The 26,073-nt window shown below is 50.0% G+C and overlaps 15 non-coding genes across 15 annotated transcripts; all 15 read right to left on the bottom strand.

Moving 5' to 3' along the window:
- Positions 1 to 1,184: 1,184 nt before the first annotated feature.
- Positions 1,185 to 1,256, bottom strand: TRNAG-UCC (transfer RNA glycine (anticodon UCC)). Its single transcript has one exon. It is a non-coding gene; the product is annotated as a tRNA-Gly (tRNA).
- Positions 1,257 to 2,441: 1,185 nt separating this feature from the next.
- TRNAG-UCC (transfer RNA glycine (anticodon UCC)) lies at positions 2,442 to 2,513 on the bottom strand. Its single transcript has one exon. It is a non-coding gene; the product is annotated as a tRNA-Gly (tRNA).
- A 1,185-nt stretch (positions 2,514 to 3,698) lies between these two features.
- TRNAG-UCC (transfer RNA glycine (anticodon UCC)) lies at positions 3,699 to 3,770 on the bottom strand. The gene has a single exon. It is a non-coding gene; the product is annotated as a tRNA-Gly (tRNA).
- Positions 3,771 to 4,955: 1,185 nt separating this feature from the next.
- On the bottom strand, positions 4,956 to 5,027 carry TRNAG-UCC (transfer RNA glycine (anticodon UCC)). Its single transcript has one exon. It is a non-coding gene; the product is annotated as a tRNA-Gly (tRNA).
- Positions 5,028 to 6,212: 1,185 nt separating this feature from the next.
- Positions 6,213 to 6,284, bottom strand: TRNAG-UCC (transfer RNA glycine (anticodon UCC)). The gene has a single exon. It is a non-coding gene; the product is annotated as a tRNA-Gly (tRNA).
- A 1,185-nt stretch (positions 6,285 to 7,469) lies between these two features.
- Positions 7,470 to 7,541, bottom strand: TRNAG-UCC (transfer RNA glycine (anticodon UCC)). The gene has a single exon. It is a non-coding gene; the product is annotated as a tRNA-Gly (tRNA).
- Positions 7,542 to 8,726: 1,185 nt separating this feature from the next.
- On the bottom strand, positions 8,727 to 8,798 carry TRNAG-UCC (transfer RNA glycine (anticodon UCC)). Its single transcript has one exon. It is a non-coding gene; the product is annotated as a tRNA-Gly (tRNA).
- Positions 8,799 to 11,240: 2,442 nt separating this feature from the next.
- TRNAG-UCC (transfer RNA glycine (anticodon UCC)) lies at positions 11,241 to 11,312 on the bottom strand. The gene has a single exon. It is a non-coding gene; the product is annotated as a tRNA-Gly (tRNA).
- A 2,428-nt stretch (positions 11,313 to 13,740) lies between these two features.
- Positions 13,741 to 13,812, bottom strand: TRNAG-UCC (transfer RNA glycine (anticodon UCC)). The gene has a single exon. It is a non-coding gene; the product is annotated as a tRNA-Gly (tRNA).
- Positions 13,813 to 16,243: 2,431 nt separating this feature from the next.
- On the bottom strand, positions 16,244 to 16,315 carry TRNAG-UCC (transfer RNA glycine (anticodon UCC)). The gene has a single exon. It is a non-coding gene; the product is annotated as a tRNA-Gly (tRNA).
- A 331-nt stretch (positions 16,316 to 16,646) lies between these two features.
- On the bottom strand, positions 16,647 to 16,718 carry TRNAM-CAU (transfer RNA methionine (anticodon CAU)). The gene has a single exon. It is a non-coding gene; the product is annotated as a tRNA-Met (tRNA).
- Positions 16,719 to 17,500: 782 nt separating this feature from the next.
- TRNAG-UCC (transfer RNA glycine (anticodon UCC)) lies at positions 17,501 to 17,572 on the bottom strand. Its single transcript has one exon. It is a non-coding gene; the product is annotated as a tRNA-Gly (tRNA).
- A 2,442-nt stretch (positions 17,573 to 20,014) lies between these two features.
- TRNAG-UCC (transfer RNA glycine (anticodon UCC)) lies at positions 20,015 to 20,086 on the bottom strand. The gene has a single exon. It is a non-coding gene; the product is annotated as a tRNA-Gly (tRNA).
- A 1,185-nt stretch (positions 20,087 to 21,271) lies between these two features.
- On the bottom strand, positions 21,272 to 21,343 carry TRNAG-UCC (transfer RNA glycine (anticodon UCC)). Its single transcript has one exon. It is a non-coding gene; the product is annotated as a tRNA-Gly (tRNA).
- Positions 21,344 to 22,528: 1,185 nt separating this feature from the next.
- On the bottom strand, positions 22,529 to 22,600 carry TRNAG-UCC (transfer RNA glycine (anticodon UCC)). The gene has a single exon. It is a non-coding gene; the product is annotated as a tRNA-Gly (tRNA).
- Between the last annotated feature and the right edge of the window lie 3,473 nt (positions 22,601 to 26,073).

Here is a 26,073-nt window from a genome sequence, read left to right as displayed (position 1 = left end):
TGCCTGTCTGGGCTATCTGATGGAGCGGCCCTTAGAAATAAGAATAAGTCATTGGCTGGGAATGAAAAAAGCTTGCGTTTGACGCAGAAGCAGTTCGCATCATGAGGTCTTGCCGGTCAGCCCAACATTTCCCCGGGACCCCTTAAAAAAGGAGCTTGGTTTTAAGTTTGGTTTGATTGAACAGTGCATTTTGTTGGCTGGGCTGGGACCCTCTCCTATTTAGCGCAAGAGTGGAACGAGGCAGCAAGTTCAAGGAATGACATTGCATCCAGGCACTTACAGCTCTTTGTGCCCTAATGCCATGACACAAAAACATAATTTGAAAAAAGTTAGCAGAGGATGGTTTCGATCCATCGACCTCTGGGTTATGGGCCCAGCACGCTTCCGCTGCGCCACTCTGCTGGTTGGAGAACAAAAGCTTTTCTGGGCTTTTACAGCCTACAAACCGACAACCCTAGACCCATTTTCGAGTGAAGCGGGCAGTAGGCCTTACAAAGCCAAACAACCTGCAACCACGCACTCCCATCCCATGGCCTTTTGCAGACAGGCCTCATTTCTCTAGCTCACACCCTAACTGCCAACACCCCTTCCCCTTCTCTCTCTGTCTCTCTCTCTCTGTCTCTCTCTCTCATTCTCTCTCTCTCGCAAATAGATACTTTACTTCCCAGGTGCAACAAAACAAGCCTTCTCGAGCTGGCAGATATGGGAAGGAAGGAAGGAAGGGCCAGTTTGGAAACTCAACTCAATTACCATAAATCCCCTGCTAAGGGTTATGGGAGGGAGGAATGAAGGAACTTTGCTTCAGGGAAAGGGCTGCTGCTGCTTCAGCATGTGAGGAGCGCAGCCACACGTTTCACCTTCTTCAGTATGTTGGTTTACAGGATGAGAGAGATCCTGAAACCTCACTCTAATAGGCTGAGGTGCTGTGCTCGGTGGCCTGCTGGGACCAAGGCCCGTCAGGGCAAGGCGAATAGGCCTTTGTCAGGCCTTCGTCAGGGCTTTGTCGGGGAGGGGCCAGGAGCCCTGCTCGCTTCAATCCCCTCACCGATAGACAGTTGCAGAAACTAGGATGCAAGAACCTTTCCTGGATGGGGTTTTGATTTTCACGAAAAGTGTGTCAGCTTTGCTTTCAGCATGAGTCTGATTTCCAAAAAATGCATTTTGAACAATTTAAAGATTTGATCTGCGTTGGCCGGGAATCGAACCCGGGTCAACTGCTTGGAAGGCAGCTATGCTCACCACTATACCACCAACGCCTGCCTGTCTGGGCTATCTGATGGAGCGGCCCTTAGAAATAAGAATAAGTCATTGGCTGGGAATGAAAAAAGCTTGCGTTTGACGCAGAAGCAGTTCGCATCATGAGGTCTTGCCGGTCAGCCCAACATTTCCCCGGGACCCCTTAAAAAAGGAGCTTGGTTTTAAGTTTGGTTTGATTGAACAGTGCATTTTGTTGGCTGGGCTGGGACCCTCTCCTATTTAGCGCAAGAGTGGAACGAGGCAGCAAGTTCAAGGAATGACATTGCATCCAGGCACTTACAGCTCTTTGTGCCCTAATGCCATGACACAAAAACATAATTTGAAAAAAGTTAGCAGAGGATGGTTTCGATCCATCGACCTCTGGGTTATGGGCCCAGCACGCTTCCGCTGCGCCACTCTGCTGGTTGGAGAACAAGAGCTTTTATGGGCTTTTACAGCCTACAAACCGACAACCCTAGACCCAGTTTCGAGTGAAGCGGGCAGTAGGCCTTACAAAGCCAAACAACCTGCAACCACGCACTCCCATCCCATGGCCTTTTGCAGACAGGCCTCATTTCTCTAGCTCACACCCTAACTGCCAACACCCCTTCCCCTTCTCTCTCTGTCTCTCTCTCTCTGTCTCTCTCTCTCATTCTCTCTCTCTCGCAAATAGATACTTTACTTCCCAGGTGCAACAAAACAAGCCTTCTCGAGCTGGCAGATATGGGAAGGAAGGAAGGAAGGGCCAGTTTGGAAACTCAACTCAATTACCATAAATCCCCTGCTAAGGGTTATGGGAGGGAGGAATGAAGGAACTTTGCTTCAGGGAAAGGGCTGCTGCTGCTTCAGCATGTGAGGAGCGCAGCCACACGTTTCACCTTCTTCAGTTTGTTGGTTTACAGGATGAGAGAGATCCTGAAACCTCACTCTAATAGGCTGAGGTGCTGTGCTCGGTGGCCTGCTGGGACCAAGGCCCGTCAGGGCAAGGCGAATAGGCCTTTGTCAGGCCTTCGTCAGGGCTTTGTCGGGGAGGGGCCAGGAGCCCTGCTCGCTTCAATCCCCTCACCGATAGACAGTTGCAGAAACTAGGATGCAAGAACCTTTCCTGGATGGGGTTTTGATTTTCACGAAAAGTGTGTCAGCTTTGCTTTCAGCATGAGTCTGATTTCCAAAAAATGCATTTTGAACAATTTAAAGATTTGATCTGCGTTGGCCGGGAATCGAACCCGGGTCAACTGCTTGGAAGGCAGCTATGCTCACCACTATACCACCAACGCCTGCCTGTCTGGGCTATCTGATGGAGCGGCCCTTAGAAATAAGAATAAGTCATTGGCTGGGAATGAAAAAAGCTTGCGTTTGACGCAGAAGCAGTTCGCATCATGAGGTCTTGCCGGTCAGCCCAACATTTCCCCGGGAACCCTTAAAAAAGGAGCTTGGTTTTAAGTTTGGTTTGATTGAACAGTGCATTTTGTTGGCTGGGCTGGGACCCTCTCCTATTTAGCGCAAGAGTGGAACGAGGCAGCAAGTTCAAGGAATGACATTGCATCCAGGCACTTACAGCTCTTTGTGCCCTAATGCCATGACACAAAAACATAATTTGAAAAAAGTTAGCAGAGGATGGTTTCGATCCATCGACCTCTGGGTTATGGGCCCAGCACGCTTCCGCTGCGCCACTCTGCTGGTTGGAGAACAAAAGCTTTTCTGGGCTTTTACAGCCTACAAACCGACAACCCTAGACCCATTTTCGAGTGAAGCGGGCAGTAGGCCTTACAAAGCCAAACAACCTGCAACCACGCACTCCCATCCCATGGCCTTTTGCAGACAGGCCTCATTTCTCTAGCTCACACCCTAACTGCCAACACCCCTTCCCCTTCTCTCTCTGTCTCTCTCTCTCTGTCTCTCTCTCTCATTCTCTCTCTCTCGCAAATAGATACTTTACTTCCCAGGTGCAACAAAACAAGCCTTCTCGAGCTGGCAGATATGGGAAGGAAGGAAGGAAGGGCCAGTTTGGAAACTCAACTCAATTACCATAAATCCCCTGCTAAGGGTTATGGGAGGGAGGAATGAAGGAACTTTGCTTCAGGGAAAGGGCTGCTGCTGCTTCAGCATGTGAGGAGCGCAGCCACACGTTTCACCTTCTTCAGTATGTTGGTTTACAGGATGAGAGAGATCCTGAAACCTCACTCTAATAGGCTGAGGTGCTGTGCTCGGTGGCCTGCTGGGACCAAGGCCCGTCAGGGCAAGGCGAATAGGCCTTTGTCAGGCCTTCGTCAGGGCTTTGTCGGGGAGGGGCCAGGAGCCCTGCTCGCTTCAATCCCCTCACCGATAGACAGTTGCAGAAACTAGGATGCAAGAACCTTTCCTGGATGGGGTTTTGATTTTCACGAAAAGTGTGTCAGCTTTGCTTTCAGCATGAGTCTGATTTCCAAAAAATGCATTTTGAACAATTTAAAGATTTGATCTGCGTTGGCCGGGAATCGAACCCGGGTCAACTGCTTGGAAGGCAGCTATGCTCACCACTATACCACCAACGCCTGCCTGTCTGGGCTATCTGATGGAGCGGCCCTTAGAAATAAGAATAAGTCATTGGCTGGGAATGAAAAAAGCTTGCGTTTGACGCAGAAGCAGTTCGCATCATGAGGTCTTGCCGGTCAGCCCAACATTTCCCCGGGACCCCTTAAAAAAGGAGCTTGGTTTTAAGTTTGGTTTGATTGAACAGTACATTTTGTTGGCTGGGCTGGGACCCTCTCCTATTTAGCGCAAGAGTGGAACGAGGCAGCAAGTTCAAGGAATGACATTGCATCCAGGCACTTACAGCTCTTTGTGCCCTAATGCCATGACACAAAAACATAATTTGAAAAAAGTTAGCAGAGGATGGTTTCGATCCATCGACCTCTGGGTTATGGGCCCAGCACGCTTCCGCTGCGCCACTCTGCTGGTTGGAGAACAAGAGCTTTTATGGGCTTTTACAGCCTACAAACCGACAACCCTAGACCCAGTTTCGAGTGAAGCGGGCAGTAGGCCTTACAAAGCCAAACAACCTGCAACCACGCACTCCCATCCCATGGCCTTTTGCAGACAGGCCTCATTTCTCTAGCTCACACCCTAACTGCCAACACCCCTTCCCCTTCTCTCTCTGTCTCTCTCTCTCTGTCTCTCTCTCTCATTCTCTCTCTCTCGCAAATAGATACTTTACTTCCCAGGTGCAACAAAACAAGCCTTCTCGAGCTGGCAGATATGGGAAGGAAGGAAGGAAGGGCCAGTTTGGAAACTCAACTCAATTACCATAAATCCCCTGCTAAGGGTTATGGGAGGGAGGAATGAAGGAACTTTGCTTCAGGGAAAGGGCTGCTGCTGCTTCAGCATGTGAGGAGCGCAGCCACACGTTTCACCTTCTTCAGTTTGTTGGTTTACAGGATGAGAGAGATCCTGAAACCTCACTCTAATAGGCTGAGGTGCTGTGCTCGGTGGCCTGCTGGGACCAAGGCCCGTCAGGGCAAGGCGAATAGGCCTTTGTCAGGCCTTCGTCAGGGCTTTGTCGGGGAGGGGCCAGGAGCCCTGCTCGCTTCAATCCCCTCACCGATAGACAGTTGCAGAAACTAGGATGCAAGAACCTTTCCTGGATGGGGTTTTGATTTTCACGAAAAGTGTGTCAGCTTTGCTTTCAGCATGAGTCTGATTTCCAAAAAATGCATTTTGAACAATTTAAAGATTTGATCTGCGTTGGCCGGGAATCGAACCCGGGTCAACTGCTTGGAAGGCAGCTATGCTCACCACTATACCACCAACGCCTGCCTGTCTGAGCTATCTGATGGAGCGGCCCTTAGAAATAAGAATAAGTCATTGGCTGGGAATGAAAAAAGCTTGCGTTTGACGCAGAAGCAGTTCGCATCATGAGGTCTTGCCGGTCAGCCCAACATTTCCCCGGGACCCCTTAAAAAAGGAGCTTGGTTTTAAGTTTGGTTTGATTGAACAGTACATTTTGTTGGCTGGGCTGGGACCCTCTCCTATTTAGCGCAAGAGTGGAACGAGGCAGCAAGTTCAAGGAATGACATTGCATCCAGGCACTTACAGCTCTTTGTGCCCTAATGCCATGACACAAAAACATAATTTGAAAAAAGTTAGCAGAGGATGGTTTCGATCCATCGACCCCTGGGTTATGGGCCCAGCACGCTTCCGCTGCGCCACTCTGCTGGTTGGAGAACAAGAGCTTTTATGGGCTTTTACAGCCTACAAACCGACAACCCTAGACCCAGTTTCGAGTGAAGCGGGCAGTAGGCCTTACAAAGCCAAACAACCTGCAACCACGCACTCCCATCCCATGGCCTTTTGCAGACAGGCCTCATTTCTCTAGCTCACACCCTAACTGCCAACACCCCTTCCCCTTCTCTCTCTGTCTCTCTCTCTCTGTCTCTCTCTCTCATTCTCTCTCTCTCGCAAATAGATACTTTACTTCCCAGGTGCAACAAAACAAGCCTTCTCGAGCTGGCAGATATGGGAAGGAAGGAAGGAAGGGCCAGTTTGGAAACTCAACTCAATTACCATAAATCCGCTGCTAAGGGTTATGGGAGGGAGGAATGAAGGAACTTTGCTTCAGGGAAAGGGCTGCTGCTGCTTCAGCATGTGAGGAGCGCAGCCACACGTTTCACCTTCTTCAGTATGTTGGTTTACAGGATGAGAGAGATCCTGAAACCTCACTCTAATAGGCTGAGGTGCTGTGCTCGGTGGCCTGCTGGGACCAAGGCCCGTCAGGGCAAGGCGAATAGGCCTTTGTCAGGCCTTCGTCAGGGCTTTGTCGGGGAGGGGCCAGGAGCCCTGCTCGCTTCAATCCCCTCACCGATAGACAGTTGCAGAAACTAGGATGCAAGAACCTTTCCTGGATGGGGTTTTGATTTTCACGAAAAGTGTGTCAGCTTTGCTTTCAGCATGAGTCTGATTTCCAAAAAATGCATTTTGAACAATTTAAAGATTTGATCTGCGTTGGCCGGGAATCGAACCCGGGTCAACTGCTTGGAAGGCAGCTATGCTCACCACTATACCACCAACGCCTGCCTGTCTGGGCTATCTGATGGAGCGGCCCTTAGAAATAAGAATAAGTCATTGGCTGGGAATGAAAAAAGCTTGCGTTTGACGCAGAAGCAGTTCGCATCATGAGGTCTTGCCGGTCAGCCCAACATTTCCCCGGGACCCCTTAAAAAAGGAGCTTGGTTTTAAGTTTGGTTTGATTGAACAGTACATTTTGTTGGCTGGGCTGGGACCCTCTCCTATTTAGCGCAAGAGTGGAACGAGGCAGCAAGTTCAAGGAATGACATTGCATCCAGGCACTTACAGCTCTTTGTGCCCTAATGCCATGACACAAAAACATAATTTGAAAAAAGTTAGCAGAGGATGGTTTCGATCCATCGACCTCTGGGTTATGGGCCCAGCACGCTTCCGCTGCGCCACTCTGCTGGTTGGAGAACAAGAGCTTTTATGGGCTTTTACAGCCTACAAACCGACAACCCTAGACCCAGTTTCGAGTGAAGCGGGCAGTAGGCCTTACAAAGCCAAACAACCTGCAACCACGCACTCCCATCCCATGGCCTTTTGCAGACAGGCCTCATTTCTCTAGCTCACACCCTAACTGCCAACACCCCTTCCCCTTCTCTCTCTGTCTCTCTCTCTCTGTCTCTCTCTCTCATTCTCTCTCTCTCGCAAATAGATACTTTACTTCCCAGGTGCAACAAAACAAGCCTTCTCGAGCTGGCAGATATGGGAAGGAAGGAAGGAAGGGCCAGTTTGGAAACTCAACTCAATTACCATAAATCCCCTGCTAAGGGTTATGGGAGGGAGGAATGAAGGAACTTTGCTTCAGGGAAAGGGCTGCTGCTGCTTCAGCATGTGAGGAGCGCAGCCACACGTTTCACCTTCTTCAGTATGTTGGTTTACAGGATGAGAGAGATCCTGAAACCTCACTCTAATAGGCTGAGGTGCTGTGCTCGGTGGCCTGCTGGGACCAAGGCCCGTCAGGGCAAGGCGAATAGGCCTTTGTCAGGCCTTCGTCAGGGCTTTGTCGGGGAGGGGCCAGGAGCCCTGCTCGCTTCAATCCCCTCACCGATAGACAGTTGCAGAAACTAGGATGCAAGAACCTTTCCTGGATGGGGTTTTGATTTTCACGAAAAGTGTGTCAGCTTTGCTTTCAGCATGAGTCTGATTTCCAAAAAATGCATTTTGAACAATTTAAAGATTTGATCTGCGTTGGCCGGGAATCGAACCCGGGTCAACTGCTTGGAAGGCAGCTATGCTCACCACTATACCACCAACGCCTGCCTGTCTGGGCTATCTGATGGAGCGGCCCTTAGAAATAAGAATAAGTCATTGGCTGGGAATGAAAAAAGCTTGCGTTTGACGCAGAAGCAGTTCGCATCATGAGGTCTTGCCGGTCAGCCCAACATTTCCCCGGGACCCCTTAAAAAAGGAGCTTGGTTTTAAGTTTGGTTTGATTGAACAGCACATTTTGTTGGCTGGGCTGGGACCCTCTCCTATTTAGCGCAAGAGTGGAACGAGGCAGCAAGTTCAAGGAATGACATTGCATCCAGGCACTTACAGCTCTTTGTGCCCTAATGCCATGACACAAAAACATAATTTGAAAAAAGTTAGCAGAGGATGGTTTCGATCCATCGACCTCTGGGTTATGGGCCCAGCACGCTTCCGCTGCGCCACTCTGCTGGTTGGAGAACAAGAGCTTTTATGGGCTTTTACAGCCTACAAACCGACAACCCTAGACCCAGTTTCGAGTGAAGCGGGCAGTAGGCCTTACAAAGCCAAACAACCTGCAACCACGCACTCCCATCCCATGGCCTTTTGCAGACAGGCCTCATTTCTCTAGCTCACACCCTAACTGCCAACACCCCTTCCCCTTCTCTCTCTGTCTCTCTCTCTCTGTATCTCTCTCTCATTCTCTCTCTCTCGCAAATAGATACTTTACTTCCCAGGTGCAACAAAACAAGCCTTCTCGAGCTGGCAGATATGGGAAGGAAGGAAGGAAGGGCCAGTTTGGAAACTCAACTCAATTACCATAAATCCCCTGCTAAGGGTTATGGGAGGGAGGAATGAAGGAACTTTGCTTCAGGGAAAGGGCTGCTGCTGCTTCAGCATGTGAGGAGCGCAGCCACACGTTTCACCTTCTTCAGTATGTTGGTTTACAGGATGAGAGAGATCCTGAAACCTCACTCTAATAGGCTGAGGTGCTGTGCTCGGTGGCCTGCTGGGACCAAGGCCCGTCAGGGCAAGGCGAATAGGCCTTTGTCAGGCCTTCGTCAGGGCTTTGTCGGGGAGGGGCCAGGAGCCCTGCTCGCTTCAATCCCCTCACCGATAGACAGTTGCAGAAACTAGGATGCAAGAACCTTTCCTGGATGGGGTTTTGATTTTCACGAAAAGTGTGTCAGCTTTGCTTTCAGCATGAGTCTGATTTCCAAAAAATGCATTTTGAACAATTTAAAGATTTGATCTGCGTTGGCCGGGAATCGAACCCGGGTCAACTGCTTGGAAGGCAGCTATGCTCACCACTATACCACCAACGCCTGCCTGTCTGGGCTATCTGATGGAGCGGCCCTTAGAAATAAGAATAAGTCATTGGCTGGGAATGAAAAAAGCTTGCGTTTGACGCAGAAGCAGTTCGCATCATGAGGTCTTGCCGGTCAGCCCAACATTTCCCCGGGACCCCTTAAAAAAGGAGCTTGGTTTTAAGTTTGGTTTGATTGAACAGTACATTTTGTTGGCTGGGCTGGGACCCTCTCCTATTTAGCGCAAGAGTGGAACGAGGCAGCAAGTTCAAGGAATGACATTGCATCCAGGCACTTACAGCTCTTTGTGCCCTAATGCCATGACACAAAAACATAATTTGAAAAAAGTTAGCAGAGGATGGTTTCGATCCATCGACCTCTGGGTTATGGGCCCAGCACGCTTCCGCTGCGCCACTCTGCTGGTTGGAGAACAAGAGCTTTTCTGGGCTTTTACAGCCTACAAACCGACAACCCTAGACCCAGTTTCGAGTGAAGCGGGCAGTAGGCCTTACAAAGCCAAACAACCTGCAACCAGGCACTCCCATCCCATGGCCTTTTGCAGACAGGCCTCATTTCTCTAGCTCACACCCTAACTGCCAACACCCCTTCCCCTTCTCTCTCTGTCACTCTCTCTCTGTCTCTCTCTCTCATTCTCTCTCTCTCGCAAATAGATACTTTACTTCCCAGGTGCAACAAAACAAGCCTTCTCGAGCTGGCAGATATGGGAAGGAAGGAAGGAAGGGCCAGTTTGGAAACTCAACTCAATTACCATAAATCCCCTGCTAAGGGTTATGGGAGGGAGGAATGAAGGAACTTTGCTTCAGGGAAAGGGCTGCTGCTGCTTCAGCATGTGAGGAGCGCAGCCACACGTTTCACCTTCTTCAGTATGTTGGTTTACAGGATGAGAGAGATCCTGAAACCTCACTCTAATAGGCTGAGGTGCTGTGCTCGGTGGCCTGCTGGGACCAAGGCCCGTCAGGGCAAGGCGAATAGGCCTTTGTCAGGCCTTCGTCAGGGCTTTGTCGGGGAGGGGCCAGGAGCCCTGCTCGCTTCAATCCCCTCACCGATAGACAGTTGCAGAAACTAGGATGCAAGAACCTTTCCTGGATGGGGTTTTGATTTTCACGAAAAGTGTGTCAGCTTTGCTTTCAGCATGAGTCTGATTTCCAAAAAATGCATTTTGAACAATTTAAAGATTTGATCTGCGTTGGCCGGGAATCGAACCCGGGTCAACTGCTTGGAAGGCAGCTATGCTCACCACTATACCACCAACCCCTGCCTGTCTGGGCTATCTGATGGAGCGGCCCTTAGAAATAAGAATAAGTCATTGGCTGGGAATGAAAAAAGCTTGCGTTTGACGCAGAAGCAGTTCGCATCATGAGGTCTTGCCGGTCAGCCCAACATTTCCCCGGGACCCCTTAAAAAAGGAGCTTGGTTTTAAGTTTGGTTTGATTGAACAGTACATTTTGTTGGCTGGGCTGGGACCCTCTCCTATTTAGCGCAAGAGTGGAACGAGGCAGCAAGTTCAAGGAATGACATTGCATCCAGGCACTTACAGCTCTTTGTGCCCTAATGCCATGACACAAAAACATAATTTGAAAAAAGTTAGCAGAGGATGGTTTCGATCCATCGACCTCTGGGTTATGGGCCCAGCACGCTTCCGCTGCGCCACTCTGCTGGTTGGAGAACAAGAGCTTTTATGGGCTTTTACAGCCTACAAACCGACAACCCTAGACCCATTTTCGAGTGAAGCGGGCAGTAGGCCTTACAAAGCCAAACAACCTGCAACCACGCACTCCCATCCCATGGCCTTTTGCAGACAGGCCTCATTTCTCTAGCTCACACCCTAACTGCCAACACCCCTTCCCCTTCTCTCTCTGTCTCTCTCTCTCTGTCTCTCTCTCTCATTCTCTCTCTCTCGCAAATAGATACTTTACTTCCCAGGTGCAACAAAACAAGCCTTCTCGAGCTGGCAGATATGGGAAGGAAGGAAGGAAGGGCCAGTTTGGAAACTCAACTCAATTACCATAAATCCCCTGCTAAGGGTTATGGGAGGGAGGAATGAAGGAACTTTGCTTCAGGGAAAGGGCTGCTGCTGCTTCAGCATGTGAGGAGCGCAGCCACACGTTTCACCTTCTTCAGTATGTTGGTTTACAGGATGAGAGAGATCCTGAAACCTCACTCTAATAGGCTGAGGTGCTGTGCTCGGTGGCCTGCTGGGACCAAGGCCCGTCAGGGCAAGGCGAATAGGCCTTTGTCAGGCCTTCGTCAGGGCTTTGTCGGGGAGGGGCCAGGAGCCCTGCTCGCTTCAATCCCCTCACCGATAGACAGTTGCAGAAACTAGGATGCAAGAACCTTTCCTGGATGGGGTTTTGATTTTCACGAAAAGTGTGTCAGCTTTGCTTTCAGCATGAGTCTGATTTCCAAAAAATGCATTTTGAACAATTTAAAGATTTGATCTGCGTTGGCCGGGAATCGAACCCGGGTCAACTGCTTGGAAGGCAGCTATGCTCACCACTATACCACCAACGCCTGCCTGTCTGGGCTATCTGATGGAGCGGCCCTTAGAAATAAGAATAAGTCATTGGCTGGGAATGAAAAAAGCTTGCGTTTGACGCAGAAGCAGTTCGCATCATGAGGTCTTGCCGGTCAGCCCAACATTTCCCCGGGACCCCTTAAAAAAGGAGCTTGGTTTTAAGTTTGGTTTGATTGAACAGTACATTTTGTTGGCTGGGCTGGGACCCTCTCCTATTTAGCGCAAGAGTGGAACGAGGCAGCAAGTTCAAGGAATGACATTGCATCCAGGCACTTACAGCTCTTTGTGCCCTAATGCCATGACACAAAAACATAATTTGAAAAAAGTTAGCAGAGGATGGTTTCGATCCATCGACCTCTGGGTTATGGGCCCAGCACGCTTCCGCTGCGCCACTCTGCTGGTTGGAGAACAAGAGCTTTTCTGGGCTTTTACAGCCTACAAACCGACAACCCTAGACCCAGTTTCGAGTGAAGCGGGCAGTAGGCCTTACAAAGCCAAACAACCTGCAACCACGCACTCCCATCCCATGGCCTTTTGCAGACAGGCCTCATTTCTCTAGCTCACACCCTAACTGCCAACACCCCTTCCCCTTCTCTCTCTGTCTCTCTCTCTCTGTCTCTCTCTCTCGCAAATAGATACTTTACTTCCCAGGTGCAACAAAACAAGCCTTCTCGAGCTGGCAGATATGGGAAGGAAGGAAGGAAGGGCCAGTTTGGAAACTCAACTCAATTACCATAAATCCCCTGCTAAGGGTTATGGGAGGGAGGAATGAAGGAACTTTGCTTCAGGGAAAGGGCTGCTGCTGCTTCAGCATGTGAGGAGCGCAGCCACACGTTTCACCTTCTTCAGTATGTTGGTTTACAGGATGAGAGAGATCCTGAAACCTCACTCTAATAGGCTGAGGTGCTGTGCTCGGTGGCCTGCTGGGACCAAGGCCCGTCAGGGCAAGGCGAATAGGCCTTTGTCAGGCCTTCGTCAGGGCTTTGTCGGGGAGGGGCCAGGAGCCCTGCTCGCTTCAATCCCCTCACCGATAGACAGTTGCAGAAACTAGGATGCAAGAACCTTTCCTGGATGGGGTTTTGATTTTCACGAAAAGTGTGTCAGCTTTGCTTTCAGCATGAGTCTGATTTCCAAAAAATGCATTTTGAACAATTTAAAGATTTGATCTGCGTTGGCCAGGAATCGAACCCGGGTCAACTGCTTGGAAGGCAGCTATGCTCACCACTATACCACCAACGCCTGCCTGTCTGGGCTATCTGATGGAGCGGCCCTTAGAAATAAGAATAAGTCATTGGCTGGGAATGAAAAAAGCTTGCGTTTGACGCAGAAGCAGTTCGCATCATGAGGTCTTGCCGGTCAGCCCAACATTTCCCCGGGACCCCTTAAAAAAGGAGCTTGGTTTTAAGTTTGGTTTGATTGAACAGTACATTTTGTTGGCTGGGCTGGGACCCTCTCCTATTTAGCGCAAGAGTGGAACGAGGCAGCAAGTTCAAGGAATGACATTGCATCCAGGCACTTACAGCTCTTTGTGCCCTAATGCCATGACACAAAAACATAATTTGAAAAAAGTTAGCAGAGGATGGTTTCGATCCATCGACCTCTGGGTTATGGGCCCAGCACGCTTCCGCTGCGCCACTCTGCTGGTTGGAGAACAAGAGCTTTTCTGGGCTTTTACAGCCTACAAACCGACAACCCTAGACCCAGTTTCGAGTGAAGCGGGCAGTAGGCCTTACAAAGCCAAACAACCTGCAACCACGCACTCCCATCCCATGGCCTTTTGCAGACAGGCCTCATTTCTCTAGCTCACACCCTAACTGCCAACACCCCTTCCCCTTCTCTCTCTGTCTCTCTCTCTCTGTCTCTCTCTCTCATTCTCTCTCTCTCGCAAATAGATACTTTACTTCCCAGGTGCAACAAAACAAGCCTTCTCGAGCTGGCAGATATGGGAAGGAAGGAAGGAAGGGCCAGTTTGGAAACTCAACTCAATTACCATAAATCCCCTGCTAAGGGTTATGGGAGGGAGGAATGAAGGAACTTTGCTTCAGGGAAAGGGCTGCTGCTGCTTCAGCATGTGAGGAGCGCAGCCACACGTTTCACCTTCTTCAGTATGTTGGTTTACAGGATGAGAGAGATCCTGAAACCTCACTCTAATAGGCTGAGGTGCTGTGCTCGGTGGCCTGCTGGGACCAAGGCCCGTCAGGGCAAGGCGAATAGGCCTTTGTCAGGCCTTCGTCAGGGCTTTGTCGGGGAGGGGCCAGGAGCCCTGCTCGCTTCAATCCCCTCACCGATAGACAGTTGCAGAAACTAGGATGCAAGAACCTTTCCTGGATGGGGTTTTGATTTTCACGAAAAGTGTGTCAGCTTTGCTTTCAGCATGAGTCTGATTTCCAAAAAATGCATTTTGAACAATTTAAAGATTTGATCTGCGTTGGCCGGGAATCGAACCCGGGTCAACTGCTTGGAAGGCAGCTATGCTCACCACTATACCACCAACGCCTGCCTGTCTGGGCTATCTGATGGAGCGGCCCTTAGAAATAAGAATAAGTCATTGGCTGGGAATGAAAAAAGCTTGCGTTTGACGCAGAAGCAGTTCGCATCATGAGGTCTTGCCGGTCAGCCCAACATTTCCCCGGGACCCCTTAAAAAAGGAGCTTGGTTTTAAGTTTGGTTTGATTGAACAGTGCATTTTGTTGGCTGGGCTGGGACCCTCTCCTATTTAGCGCAAGAGTGGAACGAGGCAGCAAGTTCAAGGAATGACATTGCATCCAGGCACTTACAGCTCTTTGTGCCCTAATGCCATGACACAAAAACATAATTTGAAAAAAGTTAGCAGAGGATGGTTTCGATCCATCGACCTCTGGGTTATGGGCCCAGCACGCTTCCGCTGCGCCACTCTGCTGGTTGGAGAACAAGAGCTTTTCTGGGCTTTTACAGCCTACAAACCGACAACCCTAGACCCATTTTCGAGTGAAGCGGGCAGTAGGCCTTACAAAGCCAAACAACCTGCAACCACGCACTCCCATCCCATGGCCTTTTGCAGACAGGCCTCATTTCTCTAGCTCACACCCTAACTGCCAACACCCCTTCCCCTTCTCTCTCTGTCTCTCTCTCTCTGTCTCTCTCTCTCATTCTCTCTCTCTCGCAAATAGATACTTTACTTCCCAGGTGCAACAAAACAAGCCTTCTCGAGCTGGCAGATATGGGAAGGAAGGAAGGAAGGGCCAGTTTGGAAACTCAACTCAATTACCATAAATCCCCTGCTAAGGGTTATGGGAGGGAGGAATGAAGGAACTTTGCTTCAGGGAAAGGGCTGCTGCTGCTTCAGCATGTGAGGAGCGCAGCCACACGTTTCACCTTCTTCAGTATGTTGGTTTACAGGATGAGAGAGATCCTGAAACCTCACTCTAATAGGCTGAGGTGCTGTGCTCGGTGGCCTGCTGGGACCAAGGCCCGTCAGGGCAAGGCGAATAGGCCTTTGTCAGGCCTTCGTCAGGGCTTTGTCGGGGAGGGGCCAGGAGCCCTGCTCGCTTCAATCCCCTCACCGATAGACAGTTGCAGAAACTAGGATGCAAGAACCTTTCCTGGATGGGGTTTTGATTTTCACGAAAAGTGTGTCAGCTTTGCTTTCAGCATGAGTCTGATTTCCAAAAAATGCATTTTGAACAATTTAAAGATTTGATCTGCGTTGGCCGGGAATCGAAGCTGGGTCAACTGCTTGGAAGGCAGCTATGCTCACCACTATACCACCAACGCCTGCCTGTCTGGGCTATCTGATGGAGCGGCCCTTAGAAATAAGAATAAGTCATTGGCTGGGAATGAAAAAAGCTTGCGTTTGACGCAGAAGCAGTTCGCATCATGAGGTCTTGCCGGTCAGCCCAACATTTCCCCGGGACCCCTTAAAAAAGGAGCTTGGTTTTAAGTTTGGTTTGATTGAACAGTACATTTTGTTGGCTGGGCTGGGACCCTCTCCTATTTAGCGCAAGAGTGGAACGAGGCAGCAAGTTCAAGGAATGACATTGCATCCAGGCACTTACAGCTCTTTGTGCCCTAATGCCATGACACAAAAACATAATTTGAAAAAAGTTAGCAGAGGATGGTTTCGATCCAGCGACCTCTGGGTTATGGGCCCAGCACGCTTCCGCTGCGCCACTCTGCTGGTTGGAGAACAAGAGCTTTTATGGGCTTTTACAGCCTACAAACCGACAACCCTAGACCCAGTTTCGAGTGAAGCGGGCAGTAGGCCTTACAAAGCCAAACAACCTGCAACCACGCACTCCCATCCCATGGCCTTTTGCAGACAGGCCTCATTTCTCTAGCTCACACCCTAACTGCCAACACCCCTTCCCCTTCTCTCTCTGTCTCTCTCTCTCTGTCTCTCTCTCTCATTCTCTCTCTCTCGCAAATAGATACTTTACTTCCCAGGTGCAACAAAACAAGCCTTCTCGAGCTGGCAGATATGGGAAGGAAGGAAGGAAGGGCCAGTTTGGAAACTCAACTCAATTACCATAAATCCCCTGCTAAGGGTTATGGGAGGGAGGAATGAAGGAACTTTGCTTCAGGGAAAGGGCTGCTGCTGCTTCAGCATGTGAGGAGCGCAGCCACACGTTTCACCTTCTTCAGTTTGTTGGTTTACAGGATGAGAGAGATCCTGAAACCTCACTCTAATAGGCTGAGGTGCTGTGCTCGGTGGCCTGCTGGGACCAAGGCCCGTCAGGGCAAGGCGAATAGGCCTTTGTCAGGGCTTTGTCGGGGAGGGGCCAGGAGCCCTGCTCGCTTCAATCCCCTCACCGATAGACAGTTGCAGAAACTAGGATGCAAGAACCTTTCCTGGATGGGGTTTTGATTTTCACGAAAAGTGTGTCAGCTTTGCTTTCAGCATGAGTCTGATTTCCAAAAAATGCATTTTGAACAATTTAAAGATTTGATCTGCGTTGGCCGGGAATCGAACCCGGGTCAACTGCTTGGAAGGCAGCTATGCTCACCACTATACCACCAACGCCTGCCTGTCTGGGCTATCTGATGGAGCGGCCCTTAGAAATAAGAATAAGTCATTGGCTGGGAATGAAAAAAGCTTGCGTTTGACGCAGAAGCAGTTCGCATCATGAGGTCTTGCCGGTCAGCCCAACATTTCCCCGGGACCCCTTAAAAAAGGAGCTTGGTTTTAAGTTTGGTTTGATTGAACAGTGCATTTTGTTGGCTGGGCTGGGACCCTCTCCTATTTAGCGCAAGAGTGGAACGAGGCAGCAAGTTCAAGGAATGACATTGCATCCAGGCACTTACAGCTCTTTGTGCCCTAATGCCATGACACAAAAACATAATTTGAAAAAAGTTAGCAGAGGATGGTTTCGATCCATCGACCTCTGGGTTATGGGCCCAGCACGCTTCCACTGCGCCACTCTGCTGGTTGGAGAACAAAAGCTTTTCTGGGCTTTTACAGCCTACAAACCGACAACCCTAGACCCATTTTCGAGTGAAGCGGGCAGTAGGCCTTACAAAGCCAAACAACCTGCAACCACGCACTCCCATCCCATGGCCTTTTGCAGACAGGCCTCATTTCTCTAGCTCACACCCTAACTGCCAACACCCCTTCCCCTTCTCTCTCTGTCTCTCTCTCTCTGTCTCTCTCTCTCATTCTCTCTCTCTCGCAAATAGATACTTTACTTCCCAGGTGCAACAAAACAAGCCTTCTCGAGCTGGCAGATATGGGAAGGAAGGAAGGAAGGGCCAGTTTGGAAACTCAACTCAATTACCATAAATCCCCTGCTAAGGGTTATGGGAGGGAGGAATGAAGGAACTTTGCTTCAGGGAAAGGGCTGCTGCTGCTTCAGCATGTGAGGAGCGCAGCCACACGTTTCACCTTCTTCAGTATGTTGGTTTACAGGATGAGAGAGATCCTGAAACCTCACTCTAATAGGCTGAGGTGCTGTGCTCGGTGGCCTGCTGGGACCAAGGCCCGTCAGGGCAAGGCGAATAGGCCTTTGTCAGGCCTTCGTCAGGGCTTTGTCGGGGAGGGGCCAGGAGCCCTGCTCGCTTCAATCCCCTCACCGATAGACAGTTGCAGAAACTAGGATGCAAGAACCTTTCCTGGATGGGGTTTTGATTTTCACGAAAAGTGTGTCAGCTTTGCTTTCAGCATGAGTCTGATTTCCAAAAAATGCATTTTGAACAATTTAAAGATTTGATCTGCGTTGGCCGGGAATCGAACCCGGGTCAACTGCTTGGAAGGCAGCTATGCTCACCACTATACCACCAACGCCTGCCTGTCTGGGCTATCTGATGGAGCGGCCCTTAGAAATAAGAATAAGTCATTGGCTGGGAATGAAAAAAGCTTGCGTTTGACGCAGAAGCAGTTCGCATCATGAGGTCTTGCCGGTCAGCCCAACATTTCCCCGGGACCCCTTAAAAAAGGAGCTTGGTTTTAAGTTTGGTTTGATTGAACAGTGCATTTTGTTGGCTGGGCTGGGACCCTCTCCTATTTAGCGCAAGAGTGGAACGAGGCAGCAAGTTCAAGGAATGACATTGCATCCAGGCACTTACAGCTCTTTGTGCCCTAATGCCATGACACAAAAACATAATTTGAAAAAAGTTAGCAGAGGATGGTTTCGATCCATCGACCTCTGGGTTATGGGCCCAGCACGCTTCCGCTGCGCCACTCTGCTGGTTGGAGAACAAAAGCTTTTCTGGGCTTTTACAGCCTACAAACCGACAACCCTAGACCCATTTTCGAGTGAAGCGGGCAGTAGGCCTTACAAAGCCAAACAACCTGCAACCACGCACTCCCATCCCATGGCCTTTTGCAGACAGGCCTCATTTCTCTAGCTCACACCCTAACTGCCAACACCCCTTCCCCTTCTCTCTCTGTCTCTCTCTCTCTGTCTCTCTCTCTCATTCTCTCTCTCTCGCAAATAGATACTTTACTTCCCAGGTGCAACAAAACAAGCCTTCTCGAGCTGGCAGATATGGGAAGGAAGGAAGGAAGGGCCAGTTTGGAAACTCAACTCAATTACCATAAATCCCCTGCTAAGGGTTATGGGAGGGAGGAATGAAGGAACTTTGCTTCAGGGAAAGGGCTGCTGCTGCTTCAGCATGTGAGGAGCGCAGCCACACGTTTCACCTTCTTCAGTATGTTGGTTTACAGGATGAGAGAGATCCTGAAACCTCACTCTAATAGGCTGAGGTGCTGTGCTCGGTGGCCTGCTGGGACCAAGGCCCGTCAGGGCAAGGCGAATAGGCCTTTGTCAGGCCTTCGTCAGGGCTTTGTCGGGGAGGGGCCAGGAGCCCTGCTCGCTTCAATCCCCTCACCGATAGACAGTTGCAGAAACTAGGATGCAAGAACCTTTCCTGGATGGGGTTTTGATTTTCACGAAAAGTGTGTCAGCTTTGCTTTCAGCATGAGTCTGATTTCCAAAAAATGCATTTTGAACAATTTAAAGATTTGATCTGCGTTGGCCGGGAATCGAACCCGGGTCAACTGCTTGGAAGGCAGCTATGCTCACCACTATATCACCAACGCCTGCCTGTCTGGGCTATCTGATGGAGCGGCCCTTAGAAATAAGAATAAGTCATTGGCTGGGAATGAAAAAAGCTTGCGTTTGACGCAGAAGCAGTTCGCATCATGAGGTCTTGCCGGTCAGCCCAACATTTCCCCGGGACCCCTTAAAAAAGGAGCTTGGTTTTAAGTTTGGTTTGATTGAACAGTGCATTTTGTTGGCTGGGCTGGGACCCTCTCCTATTTAGCGCAAGAGTGGAACGAGGCAGCAAGTTCAAGGAATGACATTGCATCCAGGCACTTACAGCTCTTTGTGCCCTAATGCCATGACACAAAAACATAATTTGAAAAAAGTTAGCAGAGGATGGTTTCGATCCATCGACCTCTGGGTTATGGGCCCAGCACGCTTCCGCTGCGCCACTCTGCTGGTTGGAGAACAAGAGCTTTTATGGGCTTTTACAGCCTACAAACCGACAACCCTAGACCCAGTTTCGAGTGAAGCGGGCAGTAGGCCTTACAAAGCCAAACAACCTGCAACCACGCACTCCCATCCCATGGCCTTTTGCAGACAGGCCTCATTTCTCTAGCTCACACCCTAACTGCCAACACCCCTTCCCCTTCTCTCTCTGTCTCTCTCTCTCTGTCTCTCTCTCTCATTCTCTCTCTCTCGCAAATAGATACTTTACTTCCCAGGTGCAACAAAACAAGCCTTCTCGAGCTGGCAGATATGGGAAGGAAGGAAGGAAGGGCCAGTTTGGAAACTCAACTCAATTACCATAAATCCCCTGCTAAGGGTTATGGGAGGGAGGAATGAAGGAACTTTGCTTCAGGGAAAGGGCTGCTGCTGCTTCAGCATGTGAGGAGCGCAGCCACACGTTTCACCTTCTTCAGTTTGTTGGTTTACAGGATGAGAGAGATCCTGAAACCTCACTCTAATAGGCTGAGGTGCTGTGCTCGGTGGCCTGCTGGGACCAAGGCCCGTCAGGGCAAGGCGAATAGGCCTTTGTCAGGCCTTCGTCAGGGCTTTGTCGGGGAGGGGCCAGGAGCCCTGCTCGCTTCAATCCCCTCACCGATAGACAGTTGCAGAAACTAGGATGCAAGAACCTTTCCTGGATGGGGTTTTGATTTTCACGAAAAGTGTGTCAGCTTTGCTTTCAGCATGAGTCTGATTTCCAAAAAATGCATTTTGAACAATTTAAAGATTTGATCTGCGTTGGCCGGGAATCGAACCCGGGTCAACTGCTTGGAAGGCAGCTATGCTCACCACTATACCACCAACGCCTGCCTGTCTGGGCTATCTGATGGAGCGGCCCTTAGAAATAAGAATAAGTCATTGGCTGGGAATGAAAAAAGCTTGCGTTTGACGCAGAAGCAGTTCGCATCATGAGGTCTTGCCGGTCAGCCCAACATTTCCCCGGGACCCCTTAAAAAAGGAGCTTGGTTTTAAGTTTGGTTTGATTGAACAGTGCATTTTGTTGGCTGGGCTGGGACCCTCTCCTATTTAGCGCAAGAGTGGAACGAGGCAGCAAGTTCAAGGAATGACATTGCATCCAGGCACTTACAGCTCTTTGTGCCCTAATGCCATGACACAAAAACATAATTTGAAAAAAGTTAGCAGAGGATGGTTTCGATCCATCGACCTCTGGGTTATGGGCCCAGCACGCTTCCGCTGCGCCACTCTGCTGGTTGGAGAACAAAAGCTTTTCTGGGCTTTTACAGCCTACAAACCGACAACCCTAGACCCATTTTCGAGTGAAGCGGGCAGTAGGCCTTACAAAGCCAAACAACCTGCAACCACGCACTCCCATCCCATGGCCTTTTGCAGACAGGCCTCATTTCTCTAGCTCACACCCTAACTGCCAACACCCCTTCCCCTTCTCTCTCTGTCTCTCTCTCTCTGTCTCTCTCTCTCATTCTCTCTCTCTCGCAAATAGATACTTTACTTCCCAGGTGCAACAAAACAAGCCTTCTCGAGCTGGCAGATATGGGAAGGAAGGAAGGAAGGGCCAGTTTGGAAACTCAACTCAATTACCATAAATCCCCTGCTAAGGGTTATGGGAGGGAGGAATGAAGGAACTTTGCTTCAGGGAAAGGGCTGCTGCTGCTTCAGCATGTGAGGAGCGCAGCCACACGTTTCACCTTCTTCAGTATGTTGGTTTACAGGATGAGAGAGATCCTGAAACCTCACTCTAATAGGCTGAGGTGCTGTGCTCGGTGGCCTGCTGGGACCAAGGCCCGTCAGGGCAAGGCGAATAGGCCTTTGTCAGGCCTTCGTCAGGGCTTTGTCGGGGAGGGGCCAGGAGCCCTGCTCGCTTCAATCCCCTCACCGATAGACAGTTGCAGAAACTAGGATGCAAGAACCTTTCCTGGATGGGGTTTTGATTTTCACGAAAAGTGTGTCAGCTTTGCTTTCAGCATGAGTCTGATTTCCAAAAAATGCATTTTGAACAATTTAAAGATTTGATCTGCGTTGGCCGGGAATCGAACCCGGGTCAACTGCTTGGAAGGCAGCTATGCTCACCACTATACCACCAACGCCTGCCTGTCTGGGCTATCTGATGGAGCGGCCCTTAGAAATAAGAATAAGTCATTGGCTGGGAATGAAAAAAGCTTGCTTTTGACGCAGAAGCAGTTCGCATCATGAGGTCTTGCCGGTCAGCCCAACATTTCCCCGGGACCCCTTAAAAAAGGAGCTTGGTTTTAAGTTTGGTTTGATTGAACAGTACATTTTGTTGGCTGGGCTGGGACCCTCTCCTATTTAGCGCAAGAGTGGAACGAGGCAGCAAGTTCAAGGAATGACATTGCATCCAGGCACTTACAGCTCTTTGTGCCCTAATGCCATGACACAAAAACATAATTTGAAAAAAGTTAGCAGAGGATGGTTTCGATCCATCGACCTCTGGGTTATGGGCCCAGCACGCTTCCGCTGCGCCACTCTGCTGGTTGGAGAACAAGAGCTTTTATGGGCTTTTACAGCCTACAAACCGACAACCCTAGACCCAGTTTCGAGTGAAGCGGGCAGTAGGCCTTACAAAGCCAAACAACCTGCAACCACGCACTCCCATCCCATGGCCTTTTGCAGACAGGCCTCATTTCTCTAGCTCACACCCTAACTGCCAACACCCCTTCCCCTTCTCTCTCTGTCTCTCTCTCTCTGTCTCTCTCTCTCATTCTCTCTCTCTCGCAAATAGATACTTTACTTCCCAGGTGCAACAAAACAAGCCTTCTCGAGCTGGCAGATATGGGAAGGAAGGAAGGAAGGGCCAGTTTGGAAACTCAACTCAATTACCATAAATCCCCTGCTAAGGGTTATGGGAGGGAGGAATGAAGGAACTTTGCTTCAGGGAAAGGGCTGCTGCTGCTTCAGCATGTGAGGAGCGCAGCCACACGTTTCACCTTCTTCAGTTTGTTGGTTTACAGGATGAGAGAGATCCTGAAACCTCACTCTAATAGGCTGAGGTGCTGTGCTCGGTGGCCTGCTGGGACCAAGGCCCGTCAGGGCAAGGCGAATAGGCCTTTGTCAGGCCTTCGTCAGGGCTTTGTCGGGGAGGGGCCAGGAGCCCTGCTCGCTTCAATCCCCTCACCGATAGACAGTTGCAGAAACTAGGATGCAAGAACCTTTCCTGGATGGGGTTTTGATTTTCACGAAAAGTGTGTCAGCTTTGCTTTCAGCATGAATCTGATTTCCAAAAAATGCATTTTGAACAATTTAAAGATTTGATCTGCGTTGGCCGGGAATCGAACCCGGGTCAACTGCTTGGAAGGCAGCTATGCTCACCACTATACCACCAACGCCTGCCTGTCTGGGCTATCTGATGGAGCGGCCCTTAGAAATAAGAATAAGTCATTGGCTGGGAATGAAAAAAGCTTGCGTTTGACGCAGAAGCAGTTCGCATCATGAGGTCTTGCCGGTCAGCCCAACATTTCCCCGGGACCCCTTAAAAAAGGAGCTTGGTTTTAAGTTTGGTTTGATTGAACAGTGCATTTTGTTGGCTGGGCTGGGACCCTCTCCTATTTAGCGCAAGAGTGGAACGAGGCAGCAAGTTCAAGGAATGACATTGCATCCAGGCACTTACAGCTCTTTGTGCCCTAATGCCATGACACAAAAACATAATTTGAAAAAAGTTAGCAGAGGATGGTTTCGATCCATCGACCTCTGGGTTATGGGCCCAGCACGCTTCCGCTGCGCCACTCTGCTGGTTGGAGAACAAAAGCTTTTCTGGGCTTTTACAGCCTACAAACCGACAACCCTAGACCCATTTTCGAGTGAAGCGGGCAGTAGGCCTTACAAAGCCAAACAACCTGCAACCACGCACTCCCATCCCATGGCCTTTTGCAGACAGGCCTCATTTCTCTAGCTCACACCCTAACTGCCAACACCCCTTCCCCTTCTCTCTCTGTCTCTCTCTCTCTGTCTCTCTCTCTCATTCTCTCTCTCTCGCAAATAGATACTTTACTTCCCAGGTGCAACAAAACAAGCCTTCTCGAGCTGGCAGATATGGGAAGGAAGGAAGGAAGGAAGGGCCAGTTTGGAAACTCAACTCAATTACCATAAATCCCCTGCTAAGGGTTATGGGAGGGAGGAATGAAGGAACTTTGCTTCAGGGAAAGGGCTGCTGCTGCTTCAGCATGTGAGGAGCGCAGCCACACGTTTCACCTTCTTCAGTATGTTGGTTTACAGGATGAGAGAGATCCTGAAACCTCACTCTAATAGGCTGAGGTGCTGTGCTCGGTGGCCTGCTGGGACCAAGGCCCGTCAGGGCAAGGCGAATAGGCCTTTGTCAGGCCTTCGTCAGGGCTTTGTCGGGGAGGGGCCAGGAGCCCTGCTCGCTTCAATCCCCTCACCGATAGACAGTTGCAGAAACTAGGATGCAAGAACCTTTCCTGGATGGGGTTTTGATTTTCACGAAAAGTGTGTCAGCTTTGCTTTCAGCATGAGTCTGATTTCCAAAAAATGCATTTTGAACAATTTAAAGATTTGATCTGCGTTGGCCGGGAATCGAACCCGGGTCAACTGCTTGGAAGGCAGCTAGGCTCACCACTATACCACCAACGCCTGCCTGTCTGGGCTATCTGATGGAGCGGCCCTTAGAAATAAGAATAAGTCATTGGCTGGGAATGAAAAAAGCTTGCGTTTGACGCAGAAGCAGTTCGCATCATGAGGTCTTGCCGGTCAGCCCAACATTTCCCCGGGACCCCTTAAAAAAGGAGCTTGGTTTTAAGTTTGGTTTGATTGAACAGTACATTTTGTTGGCTGGGCTGGGACCCTCTCCTATTTAGCGCAAGAGTGGAACGAGGCAGCAAGTTCAAGGAATGACATTGCATCCAGGCACTTACAGCTCTTTGTGCCCTAATGCCATGACACAAAAACATAATTTGAAAAAAGTTAGCAGAGGATGGTTTCGATCCATCGACCTCTGGGTTATGGGCCCAGCACGCTTCCGCTGCGCCACTCTGCTGGTTGGAGAACAAGAGCTTTTATGGGCTTTTACAGCCTACAAACCGACAACCCTAGACCCAGTTTCGAGTGAAGCGGGCAGTAGGCCTTACAAAGCCAAACAACCTGCAACCACGCACTCCCATCCCATGGCCTTTTGCAGACAGGCCTCATTTCTCTAGCTCACACCCTAACTGCCAACACCCCTTCCCCTTCTCTCTCTGTCTCTCTCTCTCTGTCTCTCTCTCTCATTCTCTCTCTCTCGCAAATAGATACTTTACTTCCCAGGTGCAACAAAACAAGCCTTCTCGAGCTGGCAGATATGGGAAGGAAGGAAGGAAGGGCCAGTTTGGAAACTCAACTCAATTACCATAAATCCCCTGCTAAGGGTTATGGGAGGGAGGAATGAAGGAACTTTGCTTCAGGGAAAGGGCTGCTGCTGCTTCAGCATGTGAGGAGCGCAGCCACACGTTTCACCTTCTTCAGTATGTTGGTTTACAGGATGAGAGAGATCCTGAAACCTCACTCTAATAGGCTGAGGTGCTGTGCTCGGTGGCCTGCTGGGACCAAGGCCCGTCAGGGCAAGGCGAATAGGCCTTTGTCAGGCCTTCGTCAGGGCTTTGTCGGGGAGGGGCCAGGAGCCCTGCTCGCTTCAATCCCCTCACCGATAGACAGTTGCAGAAACTAGGATGCAAGAACCTTTCCTGGATGGGGTTTTGATTTTCACGAAAAGTGTGTCAGCTTTGCTTTCAGCATGAGTCTGATTTCCAAAAAATGCATTTTGAACAATTTAAAGATTTGATCTGCGTTGGCCGGGAATCGAACCCTGGTCAACTGCTTGGAAGGCAGCTATGCTCACCACTATACCACCAACGCCTGCCTGTCTGGGCTATCTGATGGAGCGGCCCTTAGAAATAAGAATAAGTCATTGGCTGGGAATGAAAAAAGCTTGCGTTTGACGCAGAAGCAGTTCGCATCATGAGGTCTTGCCGGTCAGCCCAACATTTCCCCGGGACCCCTTAAAAAAGGAGCTTGGTTTTAAGTTTGGTTTGATTGAACAGTACATTTTGTTGGCTGGGCTGGGACCCTCTCCTATTTAGCGCAAGAGTGGAACGAGGCAGCAAGTTCAAGGAATGACATTGCATCCAGGCACTAACAGCTCTTTGTGCCCTAATGCCATGACACAAAAACATAATTTGAAAAAAGTTAGCAGAGGATGGTTTCGATCCATCGACCTCTGGGTTATGGGCCCAGCACGCTTCCGCTGCGCCACTCTGCTGGTTGGAGAACAAGAGCTTTTATGGGCTTTTACAGCCTACAAACCGACAACCCTAGACCCAGTTTCGAGTGAAGCGGGCAGTAGGCCTTACAAAGCCAAACAACCTGCAACCACGCACTCCCATCCCATGGCCTTTTGCAGACAGGCCTCATTTCTCTAGCTCACACCCTAACTGCCAACACCCCTTCCCCTTCTCTCTCTGTCTCTCTCTCTCTCATTCTCTCTCTCTCGCAAATAGATACTTTACTTCCCAGGTGCAACAAAACAAGCCTTCTCGAGCTGGCAGATATGGGAAGGAAGGAAGGAAGGGCCAGTTTGGAAACTCAACTCAATTACCATAAATCCCCTGCTAAGGGTTATGGGAGGGAGGAATGAAGGAACTTTGCTTCAGGGAAAGGGCTGCTGCTGCTTCAGCATGTGAGGAGCGCAGCCACACGTTTCACCTTCTTCAGTATGTTGGTTTACAGGATGAGAGAGATCCTGAAACCTCACTCTAATAGGCTGAGGTGCTGTGCTCGGTGGCCTGCTGGGACCAAGGCCCGTCAGGGCAAG

The sequence above is a fragment of the Ambystoma mexicanum genome, chromosome 6q, assembly GCF_040938575.1.
Source record: "Ambystoma mexicanum isolate Mex_15411 chromosome 6q, UKY_AmexF1_1, whole genome shotgun sequence".
Taxonomy (NCBI): domain Eukaryota; kingdom Metazoa; phylum Chordata; class Amphibia; order Caudata; family Ambystomatidae; genus Ambystoma; species Ambystoma mexicanum.
This window is presented reverse-complemented; position numbering and strand designations above follow the sequence as displayed.